Genomic DNA, 23050 nt, shown 5'->3' on the forward strand with positions numbered 1-23050 from the left:
ATATTTCTTACAATAGCAAGTGATCCTACAATTATTTCAAAATAAGTTTTTTAAGCTCCAAAGATAAAGATATAATTACCCTTCAAAGTCAAGAATTTCCCCTTGGGTGGGCAGACAAATCTTGCAAAGCAGTAGGGTCTCAGCTTCAAATACACACTAAGAATCACCTCTAAAAACCCTCATGTTTAGGAAGCATCCTAAACCAACTCAACTAGAGCCCCTCCAGGTGAAACCCAGGCATCTGTATTTTTTAGGCTCTCAGATAGTTACAATGTACAATCAAGACTGAGAATCAGTATCCTCCAGAGCAAGATTCTTTTTATTTTTTTAAAGATTTTGTTTATTGATTTGACAGAGAGACAGAGAGCATGAGTAGGCAGAGCAGCAGGGAGAGGGACAGAGAGAAGCAGGCTCTCCACTGAGCAGGGAGCCAGATGCGGGGCTCGATCCCAGGAGCTTGAGATCATGACCTGAGCCGAAGGCAGCCGCCTAAGTGACTAAGCCACCCAGGCACCCTGCAAGAGTCTTTTTAAAGGCAACCTGTTGATGAACATGCCAAGATTATTAAGAAGCATTAACGATTTGGCCATTAACCATTTGCTAAAATATTAGCTACGAAAATCATTTCTCTGATAAATGGAAACTTTAACTCAAATCTCACCCACCTTCCAGAAATAAGCGTCAAAAAATCAACTCAAGAAAGACAACAGTTTACAACAGTTAAACTCCATTGTCAAGTAGAAACATTATTTAAGTCAGAAGTTGAATACTAGCTTCGTTTTTATCTGTGAAATTTCTCTAACTATAAAAATGGAACTAATTAATCTGGCTTTCTAAAATCTTTCAAACCAGAAGTTTACCATATTCCTTTGGATTTAACCTAAAATCAAAAGGAAGTTTATAAAATAATCTCACGACTTTCAAGAATTTAATTACCTCCACATAAACCATGAGAACAAGGTAGAAAACATGAAGCATTTCAAATGAAGTGCTTTCCTACCTGGATGTGAAGCCGCAGCAGTGGCAACAGCATAAAAACTGGTTTTAAAACTAAATGTCATGCAGGAACACTAAACACACCCAAACAAACCCACATACCACATAATTCAACGTATCTGGACAGCCATGGCTAAGAAATAGAATAACAGGATACTGCAAAGATTTGGCAGACCGATGTGAAAAGATTCATATTTTCTTTGTCTTTAACCATGCCTGTTAACATTACCAAAGTAGTTTTTGGTTTTAGGTTTGTTTGGAGGTTTATTTAGAGGAGGGAAGGTAATTATACTATATAAATTATTAATTCACAATATTCTCAGCCCAGAAAAATTAAGAAAACATGGACACTATAACTGAAGAGAATTCGACAGTTGTTAGTTGCTTAAAACATTAAAGTGATAAGGTCATTTTTAAATATGTGTAATCTTTTTACAAGTTCAGAAGAACCACAAATTATGGTGCTACAAACCACCAGCTATTCAAAAGAAAATTGTAGCTTATAAAATACTGGCTAACTGCCAGTACAAATGAATTATTTTTCTCACACAAGCTTTGTAAGCCACAATACTCTTTCAAAAGTGACTATAACCATATTATTCAAGCAGAGAGTAATGTATCAGACAGTAAAGGTAGGTCAATTCTTGGCCTAAAACAAGCTGTAAAAGCCCACAAACTGTTCTTCACCAATAAAATACAATGTCACCTTGGAAAAAAAAGAGATCTTGAAATTTTTTTTTTTTTTAAAGATTTTATTTATTTATTTGACAGAGAGAGAACACAAGTAGGCAGAGAGGCAGGCAGAGAGAGAGGAGGAAGCAGGCTCTGCTGAGCAGAGAGCCCGATGCGGGACTCGATCCCAGGACCCTGAGATCATGACCCGAGCCGAAGGCAGCGGCCTAACCCACTGAGCCACCCAGGCGCCCGAGATCTTGAAAATTTTAATTTATTTCTATTTTACCATGATTTCATCAAGCAATTAAGTAATCAAATGACTAACTCATTAAAAAAAAAAAAACCATGGAATCCAAACACAAACCAAATACATGTAAAAAGGGAGAATAATCACCATCCAACTCCCCTCAGTGACACATGCACGCGCACACACACACACACACACACACAAATACACACAAACCTGTTCTTTGAAAAGTAGCTAAATCCCCACTATATCCCAAAAATATTTTCTTCAACTTACTGCCCAAATGGAAAAGTAGAAGATAACACCTTGGAGACAGATAAGGATTCAAATCCCAGCTATACAACTTAACTAGTAAGAACCTTGAGCAGCTAACCATTGCCAGCCTCATTTTTCCCATTATAAAATGGAAACACCAATTCTCAACTCATAGTGAGACTTACAAAGATCTAAAGAGGCAATGCATGTAAAGCACCTAGCACAGTGCCTGAAACACAATAAAAAGGATTCCACACACAGAGACCAAAACAGCTGAATAACTACCACTCAACAAATGAACGTCAGAAATGGACTAAGTTAAATGTCTTATCAAACTTGTACATGAGAGATAAATCCGAGTTAAATAGACTGTAACAACAGCAACAACAATAATAATAGCTACTACGAGTGCCTTCTAGCACAAGGCACTTTATAAACTAAAAAAAAAAATCTTTAAAACAAGGGTGCCTGGGTGGCTCCATTGGTCGGGCATTTGCTTGTGGCTCAGGTCACGATCCCAGGGTCCTGGAATTGAGACCCACATCGGGCCAGGGAGCCTGCTTCTTCCTCTCCCTCTGCCAATCCCTCTGCTTGTGCTCTCTCTCAAATAAATAAGATCTTTAGAAAAAAATCTTTATAACAATCCAATAAGGAGGGACGCCTGGGTGGCTCAGTTGGTTAAGCGGCTGCCTTCGGCTCAGGTCATGATCCCAGCGTCCTGGGATCGAGTCCCACATCGGGCTCCTTGCTTGGCAGGGAGCCTGCTTCTCCCTCTGCCTCTAGCCTGCCACTCTGTCTGCCTGTGCTTGCGCTCTGTATCTCTCTCTCTAACAAATAAATAAAAATCTTTAAAAAAAAAAAAAAAAAAAAAAAAAAAAAAAAAAAAAAAAAAAAAAAAAAAAAAAAAAAACAATCCAATAAGGAAATAACCAAGCACAAGGTATACACAGGTACTTTAGGAAGCATTAAAATATTTCTACAAAGTCTTGAGTGGAGATATTTACACTCTGTATATAACTATATTTGTATATATTTTTCCCTAAAGAAAAAGGATCTGAGTATTTTATATTCTATTTTGAGCATGTATACATATTTTCTAATATGTACAAGTAACATATTACTCATATGTATGTGTTCTGGGCAGATTTTACTTAATCTTGTTTTCTTATCTACCAAATAGTGACAGTGTTTTGGTAAGATGTTTGACAGATCTATCCTACACACAACACAATGAATTAGCCTAAAAAAAAAGCAAGTAAGAATCTATTAAAAATACTAGAAACCATACAATCCTACAAAACAGGACAACAATGTAAAAATAAAAATATAAAGTGCAACTTTATTTTGCAAGCCTAGATTAATTATTCTATATGAATTTTCCAGTCTAGCCTAACTGACATAATGACTTTCTGAACAAGCATTGCAGTTTTCTTTCATAAAGACAATGGCCTCCTCTCTCCACCTATTTAAAATACACTTTACCCAGCACTGTATGTCACACTTGTTACCAGAGAACACTGTATTAATTATTTTTTCATAAAATTATGTCTTACCTCTCCGGCTAGACTGTAAACTACTGAAAAGGAAGCCTTTTTCATAATGCATATCTTTGGTAGCACCTCAACACAGTATCTTGTCTATAAAAAGCACTCAAATGTTCAATGACCAACTCACTGCATTTCAAAATTAGGCTATGTTTTATTTCAAAGAGTAAGATGGTTTCTAAGCCTAGGGCTTGTACAACAATCCATTCCATTATAATTACCAGATAATCCGTTATTAAAGCTACATACAGTCTGCAAGCCTGGTCACTACCTTTAGTTAGTTAACCTTTAGTTAATCTAACTCCCTGGTTCTCTAATCGTGATCCAGGACCTCTAGGGGTATTCAGGATTCCTTCAGGGGTATACAAAGCCAGAAGTATTTTCAAAGTAGTAGCAAGGCATTATGTGCCTTTTGAAGTCCCTCTCATGAACGTAGCTTTCCAGAGACTACATAATGTGTGGAGATATATAATGAAATGTGTCACATTTGGAAGCTCAACATAATTCAGTGAACCAACACCTTCCAAATGACCAACATATGATATTATGAAATCATGCAGGGATAAAAGATTCACTTTCAAAATGCAACAAACTACTGCACTTTGACTTAACAGAATATGAAAGTGCACCGATCTGGCTTCAGATTCCTTCAAGAAACTATCATTTGTCAAGTTCTGGTGTAGTATCAAAGAATATCCACAATTATCTGAAAAGGCTATTAAAATACTCCTCCCCTTTTCCAATTTCAAATCTTGTGAAGCCTAATTTTCTTCTTTATATACTTCAATCAGAATAACATAACACAATAGGCTAAAGGCAGCAACAGCTATCAGAACCCAGGTGTCTTCTATTAAGCTACATATTAATGAGATTTGCAAAAATGTAAAGCAATGTCACTCATCTCACTAAATTTTTTTGTTGTCGAAATTCTTTTACATTAAAAACCTATCATTTGTAGAAGGTGAGTGAAATGGGTAGATACTGGTCAATGGATACAAAGTTGTACTTATGTGGATGAGTAAGTCTAGATATCTAATGTAAAACATGATAGCTACAGTTAATAATACTGTTTTGGATACTGGAAATTTGATCAGAGTAGATTTTAGGTGCTCTCACTGCCCCCCACTCCCCACACACATAACTATGAGAGAGAGAGATGTTAATTAGGCTAACTGTTGTAACCATTCTCTAAGTGTGTTTATCAAAACATTATGTTGTACCTCCAAAATATATACAAATTTTTTTAAAAAGGAGGTCATCAAACAACATCTACTGTATGAAAGAGAGAAAGAATTTATAATCATATAAAAATAGTTATAGAAGAGGGGCGCCTGGGTGGCTCAGTGGGTTAAAGCCTCTGCTTTCGGCTCGGGTCGTGATCTCAGGGTCCTGGGATCGAGCCCCACATCAGGCTCTCTGCTCAGCAGGGAGCCTGCTTCCTCCTCTCTCTCTCTCTGCCTGCCTCTCTGCTTACTTGTGATCTCTGTCTGTCAAAAAATAAATAAAATCTTAAAAAAAAAAAAAAAAAAAAAAGAAGAAGAAAAAAAAAAGAAAAATAGTTATAGAAGAATACATGCTAAACCTTTGACTGCAGGGGTGGAATGAGTATATGACAGGAATGAAATAATTTCATTTTTTGATTCTATATTATTTAACTGTACATGTACTACTTTTGTAATTTGAAACAAAAAATTAGAAAACTAAGATCTTAAAATATATATTTATATACATATTTGTACATAATTTGTATTAACATACAATGGTTACTATTTTTTTTTAAAGATTTTATGTATTTATTTGACAGAGAGAAATCACAAGTAGATGGAGAGGCAGGCAGAGAGAGAGAGGGAAGCAGGCTCTCTGCAGAGCAGAGAGCCCGATGCGGGACTCAATCCCAGGACCCTGAGATCATGACCTGAGCCGAAGGCAGCAGCTTAACCCACTGAGCCACCCAGGCGCCCCCAATGGTTACTATTTTAAATGAATACATATGTAAATATTATCTGATATAATTTCTAATAACCCAAATATCAACAGCTATAACACATAAACAGGGATCTTTGGCATCCTCAATAATCTCTGAAGAGTGCAGAGTACTACTGAGTTTAAAACTACAGAGTTAGGCTTGCCTAACTAAATGTACACTGATTTGGGTGTTCCTCACACTAGCTCCATTTCATTTGAGAAATGCAAAGATTTCCCAGAAAAGAACTATGACAACAACTGTACAACTTGGAGCACTATTCTCTAAGCTCTTGATGCATGTTTTGCACTTGTTTTGCAATAAGCAGTCCTCCTACAATGAGCAACTACTTAGATTTTCAGTGAAAGGATTTGGCAAAAACATCAACCATTCTCATTGATTCCCATTTCATAAAGAAAAATCACTTAGCCATATGACCTGTTTTAAGTAATCAAGAAAAACAGTACAACATAACAGACAGCATTTATTGAGGCCATAACATATGTCAGGCACTATACACTATACTTTACTTCTATTATCTCAAATCCTTACAATCCTGCAAACAACATACAACAGAGCAGCAAACAGACTCAGATGCACTTGTCAAAGGTCACACAGTTAATAAATGGTGGAACAGGGACTCAGAACCAGGACTGTGTGACTCTAAAGTCCAGTGCTCTCTCCACTCTACCAGGTTAGCTTCATAACCCCAGATTGGAAATTAGTCCCGTCGCTTATTCTGTGTCCTTGAGCAAGTCACAATTTTCTCTCAGCCAGTTTTCTCATCTACAAGAGGGTTAGTCTAGCTGATCTCCAAAGTCCCCTCCACAGCTAATATTCTTGGATTATGATTCATCACAACTTCAACCCTAAAGTTTTAGAGTAAAAGGTCCTCTGTATCCTTTTCTGAACAGATTAAGGGAAGCGATACAAATAATGGGGAAGTAATGAGCAAAATTTATAGACCAGGATATAGCTCTTCATGCTTTAATATTAATAATTATCATAAAATATACTATAAACACTAAGTGGGCACTCTGTACTTCTTTCATTCCAGGTAACCAGAGCTTCCTTCTTTGACAAAAGTTTGGGCATTCTGCCAGCAGACATCTCTGAAGGTGGTAAGAACCTGTTAGCATGCAACACAGAAACACCTAACTGAAGGATTGCTATGGGAAGCAAATGCCTCATCATTAACCTCTATAGGAAGCACCATCTATTCTTTGAGGCAAATTATACAATAATCAATGGAGATATTTGCCAAGCATTTCTGAGAAAAGAAGGGCAAACTACAGGAACTAGTGAAAACTGACACACGGCACTTCCACACACACACAAAGAAACAAAAAATCCAAGAAGAAATGTATTGATTGCAGGACAGTGTACATTAGGAGATGAGGTTTTACCCTACTTGCATACATTAATATTTGTCTAGGCTACCAAAATTTAAGACTTCTTCCTGCAACAGTTACAAACTGAACACAATTTAGTATGTGCCAGACACTGTGCTGAGCCCCTGTGAGATATTGCTCTCTAATCCTATTCTACACGATTGTAGATATTATATTCATTTTAAAAGGTGAAAGGCCTTACAGATAGTAAGTGGCAGAGAAAGGATTTGAAAATAAACCTGACCAATCCAAGGCCTGTGTTCTCTACAACATATTTTGGCTGGTTCCAGAGTGAATCAAACCTCATCTCTAGGTCAAACCAGAAAAATAATGTGTAATGTTTGAGCCAAGATACAAGGGCATTTTAAAATTTTTAAATAAAGTTTTTAAAAGCTTGAAATCCATTTATGGAAGTACCTACTATTTAGATATTAGCAAAAGTCACAAGGTCACTGCCAAAAATCTATACTTTTTTGGATAACTATCAATACACTTAAAGTCAGGACATCTCAGGTGGCTGCTGTTGCTATAGCTTACATTCCTGCTATGCTCACATTACCTAAAAAAATCTCTTTGTCTAAGTAGCCAGGAAGCTATCTTTTACTTACATTTCTTTTAGCCTAAACCTAACACAGTGAACCAAATTACTCCAGAAGTCACGTCATTCAAAACACAGTAGAAAATGGCAAGGGGGGTGAGGGCTTGACTGGCTTAGTCGGTGGAGCATGAGTCTTAATCTCGGGGTTGTGGGTTCAAGGCCCAGACTGGGTGTAGAGATTACTTAAAAATTAAAATCTTAAAAAAGGAGAAAAAAAGGAAAATGACAAGGTTTACCAGATGACTTACTAGCCACTTTAAAAGAATGACTGAAAACTGGCCTATTAAAGTCCTTTCAAACTTTAAAAAAGCTAAAAGGGTTTTCTTCATTGGGGCAAAAGTATAACAACAAAATCCTTCAACACACACAATCTGAATTATTCCTCATTGAAAATAAAGTATCTTATCTAAGATACTTTTTTTAAAAAAAATATTTTATTTATTTATTTGACAGACAGCGATCACAAGTAGGCAGAGAGGCAGGCAGATAGAGAGGGGGAAGCAGGCTCCACACTGAGTACAGAACCCGATGGCGGAGCTCGATCCCAGGACCCCAAGATCATGACCTGAGCCGAAGGCAGAGGCTTAACCCACTGAGCCATCCAGGTGCCTCCTAAGATGCTTTTTAAAAGTATCTTAAAATGGGAAATCAATGGAGTTCCAATACTGTTAAGACTAATCATTAACTACTCAGCAAATCAACTTATGATTTTAAAATAATGAGCAGGGAAAGAAAGAATTTCTAAAAACAAAATCTCAGAAGCTACACACTTTTTTCTAATTGCTTATCATGTTCATTAAAGAGTTCCAAAGATTATTTCATATTTTGCTTCTCTCATATGGAATACAGATCACAAGGGGTTAGGAGAAGTGGCGATACGTCAAACTCAACCTCCTTCCCTTATACACTATCCTGCTAAAACAGTACCAGGTCCCCCATACAAGATGATCCCTTCCATTTGTTGCTTTTGCCTGTCTACTCCCAAATTTAGTAAAGAGAACACCCAACTCTTGGAATCAAATAGACATGGATTTGAATATCAGGTTCACATCTTACCAATTAAGTGATTCTGAACTTACTCAACAAGCCTCCATTTTCTTCCTTTTTTTTTTTTTAAGGTTTTATTTGAGAGAGAGAAAAAGAGAGAGCACGCACACAAGCAGGCAGAGGGGTAGAAAGAGAAGCAAGATCTCCACTGAGCTGGGAGCCCAACATGAGGTTCGATCCCAGAACCCTGGGATTATGACCCGAGCTGAAGGCAGACATTCGGCCGATGGAGCCACCCAGGTGCCCCAAGCCCCAATCTTCTTATCTGAACTAGAGCAACCACTTTAAAAGGCTAGTGTGAAGATTAGTCATAACATGCATAATGTATACCTACTCTTAGTATTGTTAATCATTACATGTCTGACACTTTCTTTTTTATGTTGTCATTATAAGTGTAATGCATCCACTACTAATTAGTGTAAGAGGATTCACTTTAATTCTCCCTGGCAAACCAGAGATGGGGAGCAAAGCGCTAAGAGTGACCACTAGTACCAAACCTGCTACAGTCAACCTTGTCAGAGTAAAGATTTTTATTTTAATTGTTTAAAGATTTTTAATTGCTTAAATAATCTTCAAACTGCTTAATGGGTCAAGGGGTTTCACTTTGGAGTGATGGAAACGTTTTGGAACTAGAAAGGGTCGTGGTTGCCAGACAATGTGAATGTACTAAATGCCACGGAACTGTTCAGTTTAAAATGGTTAATTTAAAAAAAAATTAATTTTCAGAGGGAATGAGGAAAAAAGTAGCATAATTATTCCTACTGAACATCATTAGATGCCAGCAATGTGACCAGTTAAGCTGAGTTTATTTGAGGTTTTCTGGTCCACATTTCCAAAACAGCCTGGAGGTGGAGAAATCCACTTCACACCCCAACTATGCCACTAGTTATGTGTGTGATTCTGGCCAAGTCCCTTACCACTCAGGATATATCCTGAATTCTTCATCTGTCAAAGAACAAAGTGGGGCTAAAGGAACATAAAAGGTTTCTCAAAGATGCTATACTTTATATTCTTAGCAAACCAATTATGTGAAATAAAATTATCCAGATTAAAAAAAAAAGTTTAACTACAATATATGCTAAATCTGACCAATTAAAAGCCACCACATGTCCACTGAACTTAAAATGTGTTATCCTACATAAGAAAATTTTCTCATTTCAGGGTGACTGGGTCCTACTGACTCCTATTTACTGGTAACAAAAACCAATTCTATAATGACAGTGCCCAAATCATATTCACTGACATTATGATCTAAGGACAAAGGAAAAGACTTAATTCAGATACAACTAATGAGGTAAGCTCAAGGTCACCATTATAAGCCAAGTTGGTGAACTACAAGTTTTTAACTAATAAACTCAAGGATGTCTTTTTATCCAACTTAAGTATAAAAATATAAGTATAATGCATCATTAGACAGCCTATAAATAAAATTACATACATTAATCAACATTATTTTGCAAATATGTCTTTTTTCCTATAAATGACCTTCAGATTAAAAACTCCTCCTGCTATACAGCTCTGAAAAGTTTTTAAATCTAAAGGAATCTTATTCTGTTCTTGAATATGCCTGGAAGAGAAGCTAAATCCTCTGGTATCTTCTGGTATTTTGTTAAGTGTAGGTTGTTAAAGACATGTTTTGGCAACTAACACCTTAACTACCATTAATTAGGGTGGAAGGTTGTCTTCCTCCACTGTGCTTCTAAATCCTAAGGGGAAGGAGAGGGAGTTTGGCATGAGCATTCAAACCTGATAACTCAACCGGATCTCAACATAGTGACGGAAGGGACTAGTTGGGAACTCTGATCTGTTGTTTTGCTTTTTAATATTTTGTTTATTTGAGAGAGCAGAGGGAGAGAGAGCACATGAGTGGGGGAAGCAGTAGAGGGAGAAGCAGGCTCCCCTGTGAGCAGGGAGCCAGATGTGGGGCTGGATCCAGGACCCTGGGATCATGATCTGGGCCAAAAGCAGACACTCACCAACTGAGCCACCCAGGTACCCCTCATCAGTTGTTTCCAAAAGGGTGGAACAGACAGAGTTAGATATCCATAGCCCATGAAGCAATAAAGGAAAGCTCAAAGGATGACATCTAAGTTGTAACAAACTGCTGAGAACATAAAATGTTTTACAATCTAGAGCAACTTATTTAACAAACTTTATTGAAACAGTGTAGACATTTACAAATCCAAAGAAAAGTCTGGAGGGCCTTACCAGAGGTTTCCAAATCAATTATCTAGATTCAGACCTCAGTAACCGATTCAGCAATCACATCTCTTTCTGGCAGTTAGTATCAAAATGAAAGCATAAAGCCACAGATGCACATCCTTTCTAAACATTCCTAATTTTCTTTTTATCAAAACAATCATCACCTGAATGTCACCACCACACTTGCAAATTCAGTACCAAAACTAAACTAAACTTGCCTCCTGATGCCACTGTCGGATTCCCTAACCAAGGCACCAAGGCTGCCCAATCAACCTGGCTTGAAACCTGTAGACATGTCATTCAGCCCTCACATTCAGTTTCAAGGCATCCCTTCCATTCCTGTTTCCACAACTTTTATCGCTTTTTTTCTTCAAACAATACAATACAATACAAAGTACAATAGCATCTTAATCAGTGTATGCATTTCTGCCTCTCTTTTCACATAAAGTTACCAAATTCATAAATATAGCCCTAATAATACCATCCCTCCACTGTTGCTTAAAAACCTTTCACTGAAGCCTCACTGTCAACAGAGTAAAAACGGAGTTCCTCACCTTTGCATTCCAGGCCTTCCATCATCAGTGGCTCCAACATTCTTACCATTTCCTTTGATATTCTCTCACCTTTAACTACTGAACCACTTATTCTTTCTCAAAGAAATCTTGAGCATTCTTATTTTGCTAATGCAATTTCCTCCATATGCAATTCTCTTCCCTATTTTCTCATTACCTAATCCTACTCATTTTCCATGGCTCAGTACAGATGTACGTATCACATTCTCTCTGAAGTCTCTCTCTTATCCCTCTTAGCTAGAAATAATATCTTGCTCTTCTGAACTCTTAAGGTCTTACCTAAAAAAAAAAAAAAAAAAAACAAAAAAAAAAAACAGACACACACACATACATACATGTACATACACACACGCGCGCATGCACACACACACACACATCATCTATCTCAATAGAATGTAAGCTCTTGAAGGTCAGGGTCTATGTATACTTTATTCTTGTATCCCCCCCCATCCAACTAGCACACTGCATAATATTCAAAATTATGATGAATTAATAAAACCAACAGCAGTCTTTGAAAGAATACTCATTAAGAAGAAAGACACATCATAAAGACCTCAAGGTACAGAGTATTCCACAGAAAAAACTGAAATTCCAACTATAGCATCTTTACCAAGAAACAGACTATAACTAATAAAAAAATATTCATTCAACAAATAGTCAACAACCTTAGTCCCAGGTACTGTTCTAGGTGCTTAGAATCTGCACAATACAAAACCAGTATTAATCCTTACCTTTATGGAGCTTATACTCTAGTAAAGGTAAAAGGGCAATACACAAAATAAGCAAAATATAAGTTAAATTGTTTAAATGGTAATGAGAAAAGGAAGGTGGAAAAGGCTGGGAAGGGCCAGAAATGGAGGAGCTGCCATTTTAACAGGGTAGAAAGGGAAGGCCTCACCAGAAAAGACCTAAAAAGGATGGAGCAATCATATATCTGAGTAACAGCATTCTACACAGGGCAAACAGCAAGTGCAAAGGACCTAAGACAGAAATACATGCCTGTCACATTAAAAAAAATAGCAAGGAGGACACTTTTCTGTGTCCAAAAAGTAGGAGGAGATTAAATCAGAGAAGAAAAGGGTATCTGATCACAAAAGACCTTAACAGGACGTAGCTTTTTATTCTGAGCAAGACAGTGTTCTGACCAGAAAGAGACAAAATCTGACTTACCTTTTTTTTTTTTTTTTTTAAGATTTAGTTTATTTATTTGACAGACAGAGATCACAAGTAGGCAGAGAGGCAGGCAGAGAGAAGGAGAGGGAAGCAGGCTCCTTGCTGAGCAGAGAGCCCGATGTGAGGCTCATGACCTGAGCCGAAGGCAGAGGCTTTAACCACTGAGCCACCCAGGCGCCCCCTAACTTACCTTTTTAAAAGGATCATTCTTGCTATGGGATTGAGAACAGAATATGAAGGGGCAAAGAGCAAAAAAGGGCTACTGCAATAATTCACAAGAACTGATGTAAACTTAAATCAGTAGAAATGATGAAAAATGGTCAGAGTCTGGATGTATTTTGAAGGCAGAATTGGCAAGATTTCCTGATGGGTCAGATGTAGTGTATGAGAGAGAGTCAAAGACAACTCTTTTGGCCTGAGCAACTAAAAAGATGGAGGAAGTTGCTATTAACTAAAACATGGAGGGGTACCTGGGTGGCTCAGTGGGTTAAGCCTCTGCCTTCACCTCAGGTCATGATCTCAGGGTCCTGGGATCAAGCCCTGTAAGGGGCTCTCAGCTCAGCAGGGAGCCTGCTTCCCCCTCCCTCTCAGCCTGCCTCTCTGCCTACTTGTGATCTGTCAAATAAATAAAATCTTTTTTAAAAAGAGAAAAACAAAACAAAACAAAAAAACCCATGGAATACCACAAGAGGGGCAGATGAAAGAGGGGGCAGGGTAACGATCAGGAGTTTGGTTTGGGGCAAGTTTAGTTTGAGATGCCAATAAAATATGTAAGTGGAGATGTCAATCAATATAGGCAGTAGGACAAACAAGTCTGGAGTTTCAGAGATACACAGTAATAAAGCCAGGAGATTGGATGAGATCACTGGGGGAATGAGAATGAAGAGCAGAGATCCTAGGTGGTCCAATATTAAGAGGTATAGTTATGAAGAAGAACCAACAAAGGAGAAGCCAAGGAGACAGGAGGAAACCAACAGAATATGGTATCCCAGAAACCAGAGCATAAAGTATTTCAAGGAAAGAGACATCCACTGCACCAAATGCTGCTAACAGGTTAAGAATTAAAATTGGTGGTTTCAACAAGAGCAGTTTCAGTAATTAAGTTGAAAGTCTCTTATTGTAGGTTCAGGAGAGAACAGGAGAACTGAAAATGAGTAGAAACAACTTTTCCAAGAAGTTGAGAAACTGGGTTGCATCTAGAAGAAATAGCGTGGTCAAGAAAGCATTGTTTAAAAAAAAGAATACATGAAATAACAGCATGTGTGTGCTGACTAGAATGAGCCACTAGGCAGGAGAATAATGATTTAGCAGAAGAGAGGGGGAGAACAGACATGATTTCAACTGTGACAGAATTTCACTAAAAGAGTCAAACAGCCCAATGAAGAGAAATTTCACTAGCTTAGTGGACAGTCATTTCAGGGCACTGTTATTCTTTGTGATACTAAAGAAGGAAGGAGGGCGGCCCATAATCCTAATTCACATGCCATAGGATTTACTGAGAACATTCATGTTAGGCCTTTTGTATGTTATTTCATTTAAGCTCAAAATAACTTCATGAGGTATTATCTTTATGCTACAGATAAGGAACCAGAAGCTCAGAGAGAGCAAGTAATTTGATTAACACACAAAGCTAGTGAGTGGTAGAGCTATATTTCAAATCCAGCTCCTCCTGAGCATTAGATAAGGAATTATAGTTAATTTAGACAGTTAAAAGTTTTGTGGTTGTATCTTTTTTTAGGTTCCCACCTGTTAGAAATACTGAAGTATTTATGGATGAAAGTATATGATGCCTAAGATTTACTGTAAATATTTCAACAAAAATAACAGAAAGTAATTCTGAGTGAGGGGTAGATGAAACAAAAGCAGCAAAATGCTGGTAACTGCTGAAGCTAGTTGACGGGTACGTGAAAGTTCATTGTACTGTTCTCTTTCATGTACATTTGAACATGCCATGATAAAAAAAATTAAAATTCAGGTCCTCTGAGTCAAATTTTTCTCATTACTTCAAAGTATGCCCTTAATTTCTCTTCAATCCTCCCTTCAAAAAAAAAAAAACTGTTCCATGTTTCACAGCTTACAAACAGCTTTCTTTTCTTCTTTAATCCTCACCATAACTGTAATTTAGGGGGTTTATTCCAATTTTATACATAAGGAGTGAGATCTACAACTAGGAAATAACAGGATCAGACGTCAAAGCCAAGTCTTCTGGTGCCAACAACATTGTACTACCCAGTACAGCAGTCTGGGTTGCACACAGGATCATCTCAGGGAATAACCTAAAAGGAGAGTACACCCAAGGGCTAGCCCTCTTCTTCAGGTTCATTACTACTGCATAATCCTGGGCCCCAAATCTCCTATGAAGGCCATGCATTACTGCAGGCAGTCTTTGAAAAGCCTTGCACTCAAAGCTTGACTGAAACAAGCAGATTTCAAATTTGCCCAGACATCAACCTTCCTGCCCAAATTTGGGAACCAAAAGGAACCTCTTTAGGGGTGTTCTGAAAGTCTGCCTATCTCTGCTCTAGAGTCAACTCCGTGCCTCCATTTCTCTAAATGTAATGCTCTCCTGTTCACCTACATTATACTCCCAGAGGGATCAAAGTCCAGGTATGCAAACCGTGGACTCTAGAAATAAAGACTACTACTAAACAATAATACTGACCAAAAGCCAGTTTTGAAGATTTTATTTTTAAGTAATCTCTACACCCAACATGGGGCTGGAACTTAACAACCCTGATGTCAAGAGTCACCTGCTCTAGCCACTAAGCCAGCCAGGTGCCCCTCAAAAGCCAATTTTGTAGAACTCCACAACATTTACCACAAAGCTGGCATTTCAAAGAGCATCAGTTAATATTTATCTTTAAGATACCATCTTTTTAAAAATCTCATCACTAATATGTTTGATATCTGTCCTTCCATACTAACCTTGACATTAAAAGCTTATGTACAGAGGCACCTCGGTGGTTCAGTTGGTTAAGCGACTGCCTTTGGCTCAGGTCATGATCCAGGAGTCCCAGGATTGTGTCCTGCATTGGGCTCCCTCCTCAGCAGGGAGTCTGCTTCTCCCTCTGACCCTCTCCCCCTCATTTTCTCTGTCTCTCTCTCTCAGTAAATAAAATCGTTAAAAAAAAAAAAAAAAAAAGCTTATTTACAGCTTACTTCAAAAACAACTGAAAGTATGCATACCAAAGGCTCCAAACATTATTCCCTCCAGCCGCTAACCTACATTATCAAGATTGCAACACCTTTCCCCTCTAGTTCACTAACTTTGCTAACTAAAACTGAATTGTCCAGAGTTAAGACAAGAGCTACCCAATACCCTATACTTCATTAGGTAAAAACGTAGGTTGTCTAAGTTGTACAAAAGCCTATGATTAGATGCAATATTTAATGAGTTTTAGATTTACTTGGAATTATAACTACCATAAGAATAAACTGCCTCTATCTTAACTGTTAGAAACAAACCACCTCTTTACCAGGTCACTACCTAGGTAACCAAAATTATAGACTCCATTTATACATTAAGGGCCAATCTATCAAGGGAAGGATCTATTCTTTACTCAAAACAGTGTTATAGAGCCCTACTAAGAAATCTTGGGTCTTGGGGCACCTGGGTGGCTCAGTGGGTTAAGGCCTCTGGCTTGGGCTCAGGTCATGATCCCAGCATCCTGGGATCAAGCCCCGCATCAGGCTCTCTGCTCACCTGGAGGCCTGCTTCCCTTCCTCTCTCTCTGCTTGCCTCTCTACCTACTTGTGATCTCTGTCTGTCAAATAAATAAATAAATACATAAAATCTTTAAAAAAAAAAAAAAAAAAAGAAAAAGAAATCTTAGGTCCAGCACAAAATGTGCCTTTGAGCCTAAGTCAATGCATGTTTGCTGAATTAAACTAGTAGAATAGGTAAGTGTAATTTAAAAAAAAAAAAAATCTAAACAGAGTCTTTAAGGACAATTACTATTTGCTTTATGTCAAGTATGAATATGGTTAAATTCATACTTGATTTATGTCTATAGTATTAACATGGTTAAATTCAATTTATAAACAAATTGCTGATCTGCCTAATAGGATATTGTGAAAAGTGCTGGTACCTGGAAAACTGCAAAGAACAGGAAATTCTGCAGGTGCAGTAAGAAACTACATCTTATCCATGACCCAGAAACGCCTCTGAATTTATTACACAACCTGCTGCAGAACTCACTCTTCAAATGGAAATGAACCATGAAGTCACACAATGCAAGGCTATGATTTTATTGATATAATCAACTATACCCTTTCGAGTTGTGCTAAAGTTAACTCAAGAAAGCAGATGTTCGACACAGTGTTAGTTATCTCAGAAGAGAATTTTAATATCAAATAACTGAAATTTAGGATGGCATTCATTCACTCAGCAACACATATATATGGAATGTCTTTTGTGAGACAGATACCCATACTTCTCAAAAAGGATGTACTTCAAGGACCCTTAAAACAAGAAATACATTAAATTAGGCATGAAAGTGACAAATCAGGTCATGTGGTTACCTCATTATTGAGTGCAAGACCTAAAAGTTACAGACTTGCAGATCTTTCAGGCTTAAACCATTTAAATATTTATATTACCACTAATCTGGCCTCATCACTTTATTCTTTTCTGTTTCAACTGACATATAAATTTAACTTACATTTCTCAATAAAGGTTTCTAAAATTAGACTGGATGAAGCCTCTCATAATTACCTGTCAGAAACAGTTTTTCTACAGCTGAACAAATTTTTTAAAACAACCAATTTTCCAATAAAATCTATAAAAAACAAATGAAAACAAAAAAGCAATAAGATGGGTAACGGAGGTCCAAACATGTTATACAAGAGAATATAAACTATTAAGAATAGATCAGAACCTGGTCAACTCAACTGGTAGAGCAAGTGGCTCTTGATCTCAGGGCTGTGGGTTCGAGCCCCACATTGGGTATGGAGATTACTTAAAAATCAAATCTTTAGGGGTGCCTAGGTGGCTCAGTGGGTAAGGCCTCTGCCTTCCGCTCTGGTCATGATCTCAGGATCCTGGGACAAGCCCCACATCGGGATCTCTGCTCAGCGGGGAGCCTGCTTCCCCACCCCTCTGCCTGCCTCTCTGCTTGTGATATCTCTCTCTGTCAAATAAATAAATAAAATCTTAAAAAAAAATCTCTAAAGGGGCGCCTGAGTGGCTCAGTCAGTTGGACATCCAACTCTTTCAGCTCAGGTCATGATCTCAGGGTCTTGAGATCAACATGTCCGGTTTCCCACTCAGTGGGGAGTCTTCTGTTTGACCTTCTCTCTCCCTTTCTTTCTGCCCACCCCTCCACTTGCTAGCTTTTTCTCCCCTGCCAAAATAAATAAATCAATCTTTAAAATAAAATAAAATCTTTAAAAAAAAAAAAAATCAGCTAGCACAAAAGACTACTATCAGGGCTGGGTATTACCAAGCTCAAGCAAATTAATGCCCAAAAAACAACTGACTATTTACATTTTTGCAATATCAATCATAACCAGCATACAGAGGCTTTCTACAACTAATAAACATTTTAAAAGCATTTCAACATCATTCTTCCTCAAATAGAGCATAACCTGTCAACAGGCTTGGAAATGTCAACAGGATGGGTATGAGAACTAAAATTTTAAAAAGGAAAAAATACTCAATAATCTAAGGGAGGAGGTTTAATGCCTCTAGAAGAAGGATAGCTCTATTCTTCTGTTCAAGTCACTTAGAATTAGTTGATTTTCTGAAAAATACACAGGAAAATGTATTGTATTTATTATTCCTGATTTAGGAAGTGAATTCACTGAGTGAGAGAAGTACTCATCTCGGGAAATTCATGCTTATAAGTAATCTCAGGCTACAGCCACAATGCAGAATGTTTCTCACAATCTTCTGCTCATACTCAAGAATTCAAATCAGCACCAACACTCAACTACAGAAATGAGTCAGAAAAGATAAGCAGACAGTAGAGCAAAGAATGAAGAAACTTCAATTTGCAGACACCTCTGACATTTAGAGAAGTTTCATCTCTATCCAAGTTTCCCACTATAAATTAACTCACCTAATGCCAAATTCCGAAGCACCAATTATTATTTGACCGAGACAGAGAAAAAAGGAGCTATCTCCATATTTACATAGTTTTAATCTTCCTGAAAGACTTATACTTCTTTTATATAAACCATCTCAATTCTCATGGGAAGTAGACAGAGTCAGGTTTCTTGGAGGAGAAACAAGCACAAAGGGATTAAGTATCTTGTCTAGCAAGTCACCAGTGAAAATAAAACCAGACCCAATTATTTAGTCTACAAAGTCTAAATAACCTGCTTTCCTTGGTTCATAAACTTAGGACAATATTTTCAAGTGCCTACCAACTATCCCAAACCATACAATTTCACGGAACAATACATATAACCAGAACACTCCCAGAATTGAGTTTTCTGAGCAAGAAAATACTGCTTGCCCCAAATCAATAAAATGAACTAACACAATGGACTTTAAAAATTCAAGGAGGAAACAATAGCCATATCGGAGAGAATTTTCAAAGGTTACTCTATTCATTTTATATGATACTGCTCAAATTCTCTGCCAGGGAGCCAAAGGGGCCAAACATGCCCTTATAATCATATCCTACACATATATCAAGTCTCAAAATACTGCAAAGAATTTCAATGAAAGGCATAGTGTCCTTTAAAAACCTTTCCCTCCAAAAATAAAATCTTATAGCAATGCCTTCAGAACATTATTTTGTTGCCTTCATGATGCACTTTAAATTTGATTTTAAAAATCAGCTTCCAGTTTACTTTTTAAATATTTATATTTACAGATTCAGATTATTTAAAATGTGTTGTTCTGGGGCGCCTGGGTGGATCAGTGGGTTAGAGCCTCTGCCTTTGGCTCAAGTCATGATCCCAGGGTCCTGGGATCAAGCCCCACATCAAGCTCTCTGCTCGGCAGGGAGCCTGCTTCCTCCTCTCTCTCCGCCTGCTGCTCTGTGACCTCCGTCTGTCAAATAAATAAATAAAATCTTTAAAAATAAATAAATAAAATGTGTTGTTCTGCTCAGCCTCCATTATGTTTAGGCAAGATTCTCACTTCCACTCAAACTTATTATTTGAAGCTACAACGGCCACATTAAGATACTTCCTAAATTGACAAAAGGAGAAAACAAATCAAACCAGAAAGCTTCCCAAAGTATCAAAGCATACCTTTTATTTGAAACCACACAGGTACTACATAACACACTACATGAAGCCCACAAAGAGATAATTGAAGCTATTTCTGCAACATGAAATAATTTTTTTGCAAAATCTGACAAGACTGAATTTTTGACTGTCAAAAGGGAAATCGTTTCCCAAGATTGTAGAAAACCCTGCTTACTACGGCAGTCTCAAAGCAGTTTCCTTAATCCTTCCAAATCCCAAAGAATCTAACACAAGCCACAGAACACTGAATGAGAACCGCACTGAAATATATGTGCTCAAACCCCTGAAGGTTATTTCCTATGTGTCTGGCAAGCTGATTGGTCGTTATGTCCTCACAACCCCAAAAGTCTTCCTCAATAAAGTTAACGCTACACTCCCTAACTCAAATCAAAATACCAGAAAATCCAAAAGCCTCCGACCAAATTATTACCTGAACTATTTGGGAGAAAAAGCCAACAACCCAGGATCAGTTACTTTTACCCTGAAAGAGAGTTAAAGAATCGCAGATCTCCATTCCTGCCACTTTTAGGAGCTGGATGTACATTACCTCTGTCTGCCTCTAGCATGGGACTCAGATATTACATCACTCAAACAAAGCCCGAAAACTGCCCCATTACCCAGAAAGCACCAGGGTAGCTGAGACACTGCACTAAGGTATTCCTTCCTCTCTGATACACAGCCCTCGAATGGCACGGACACTGGGCCCAGCTCTCTTGCAGTATCTTCAAAAAGGCATCTGCCCTGCACCTGCTGCAATCCTATTTCTATTCACTTGTGGTGCAATCCACACAACCCTGTGTGGCTCTTCTATATGCACACTTGTCAGCGCAATGCAATAGGACAATATTCTACCACATACCTCCTCCAACTTGGGAGTGTGTACTACTCAGCTCTACCCTGTCCCTTCCCCATTCATAGGGTTCTGGAACTAAAATCTGGCTTCTTGATTTTTCTGATCCTAGAGGCATGAACTTTCAAATATATACAGGGTTTAATGTCCTCTGTTTTTCATTAGCATCATTCCAGAATCCACATACACTGGCCATACACACTCTTCAGTTCTTCTATGTCCAGAATATAATCCCCTCTTCAGTTTGATTTTGGCTTTTGTTTTTTCAACTTCTGCACTCTGCCTTTTATTTCCAGTGACCTAAAACTTTTGAACCCCTTAATCTCTCGGGACTCAAAGTTTTCCAATCTCACCCCACTCTTCAGCACCCTGCTCCTTCCATTCTCTTTTAAGCAACCTGTTTTCCTAACTCTCTCCAGCCTGAATAGTCATTTCCTGCCGCTAAACCTGGACAACCTGCTTCCTCCACCATCACCCCAATCCAATACACAACCTATCCCTTTCTAGTCACAGACACATTCACGCACCTCCCTACCTTGCCCTTCTCTTACCCCGTTATATACTGTGCATTATTCTATGTCCGCTACCCAAAAATATCCTGTTTTCCCCCATTCTTCCCTCTCTTCCTTGCCTATCCCCCACCAGACAAAATCTAGCACCCCAAGCTATGTTTCCATCCCTCTACATACTGTATGTACCCCAGACCTGACCTGCATCCCTCCCCTTCCAAACCATCCCTTACTACCTCCCTCTACTGATTTCCCTTCACACACGTACCACCCCCACTTCTTCTCCCTAACTCCCCTCCACACTTCCTGCCCCCAAAACATTTCCTTCCATCTGTTTTCATACCTCAGCTGCCACTCCAAGAATATTTTCCTCACCCCTTACACCTCTGGCCCTCTACCTCACACATACTCCACTCCACCCGTCCCCTGCAATGTCTCCCCAACCCCAAAGTTTCCTCATTTCACTCAAGTCTGCTATCCGCTAAATACACTGCACACCTCCTGTCCATCGCCACCACCCTACTCCACTGTCCTCACTTCTCTCCAACTCTGGCCCTGCTCCAATCACCTTCCTCCTCCCCCCCCCCCCCCCATACAGTTCTCCCCTGAGCACCACTCGCCAGTGAGACACCTGTCTTCTCCCCCGCCCCACATGTCCGCCCTTTGCGTGTCCCACCTATCCAGTCTCAACACTATTCCTGCTTCCTTCTTGTCTTCCCTACACACCTCCTGGCCAGACGCAAACCTCACATCCTTCACCGGTCTCCTGAAACCTCTGGGCCTACCCTCACACACACCTCCTCCCTGCAAGCCTCCATTTCCCTCACCATCACTCCAGAGACCCCTAGACACCTCCGTCCCTCTCTCCCCATCACACTTCCCCCTACCTGCACACCTGCCTCCACATTTCCCTTCCCATTTGTCCCGTGGCCTTCCATAAATCTGCCCCCACGCCTTGCCCCTCACACGCAGCCCCGACCGGGACATCCGCTTCTTCCACTCCTCCCTCGAGTCCCTAATTTCCTCCCTCCATTCCCATCACGCTAGCCTCTACCCTCCCCAAAGCCTCCCTCACACCCTCCTGAACCCCCAAAGGCTGCCCCCACCCGCCTGAATGCCCTCCCCATCCCTCTCGCACTCCCCCTGGCCCCACTGGGCGCCCGAACCTGCTCGAAGGCCCTCCCGCTCCGTTGGGCCGGATCCCTCCACCCTTCATTCTCCCCCAAGTCTGCCCACACCCTCCGCCAGCCCCCCCAAGCCTCGCTCACAACCCCTGCCCCCAATGTCCTCCAACACCTGCCCAGAGCCCCTCGCCTTCCATCCTACCGAGACCCCCGGCGCCGGGTCCCCCCCAACACTGCCCACGCCCTCCCCTCACTCGGGGCCGGGACCCCGTCCCCCACGAAGGTGAGGAAGGCTGCACGCTGCCCTTGCCCGAAACGGCCGGGGCACCGCAGCGGCGGCCACAATGCCAGAGCCACGGGGGCCGGGATTGCTCCCTGCTCTCCGCCCGGGCCGCCGCGGCCGGCGCCGCCGCTGCTAAGGACGCACAACAAACAATGCGGGGCCCGGGCCGGCTCCGCCAACCGCCTCAACCGCCGCCTAAACCGCCGCCCGCCCGGGACGGCCCGCCGCGCAGGCGCCTACCCCACCGCCGCAGCCTACCCGCGCCGCCGCGCTCTGCCCGCGCCCGGTCCCCGCTCCCGCTCCGCCGCCGCCGCCACCTCGTCCGTCCGCGTCTCTGGCTCCTCAGCCCAGCGGCGGCGGCTGCGGCGGCTGCTGCCCTGGTGGCGCTCGCGGCTCCCGTCTCCGCTTCGGCGGCGGCGGC

The 23050-nt window shown here is 40.0% G+C and overlaps 1 protein-coding gene across 2 annotated transcripts in view; it reads right to left on the reverse strand.

Annotated features, from left to right (window-relative positions):
* LOC101675217 (spermatid perinuclear RNA binding protein) overlaps window positions 1-23050 on the reverse strand; it is a 145415-nt gene extending 122365 nt beyond the window's left edge. For both annotated transcript variants that reach the window (XR_006607427.1, XM_045082365.1), the window contains exon 1: window positions 22888-23050. The gene's annotated coding sequence lies outside the window, so the exon portion shown is untranslated. The remainder of the gene's footprint in view (window positions 1-22887) is intronic.

This window comes from Mustela putorius, unplaced genomic scaffold (genome assembly GCF_011764305.1).
Source record: "Mustela putorius furo isolate JIRA1106 unplaced genomic scaffold, ASM1176430v1.1 tig00000596_pilon_pilon_pilon, whole genome shotgun sequence".
Taxonomy (NCBI): Eukaryota; Metazoa; Chordata; class Mammalia; order Carnivora; family Mustelidae; genus Mustela; species Mustela putorius.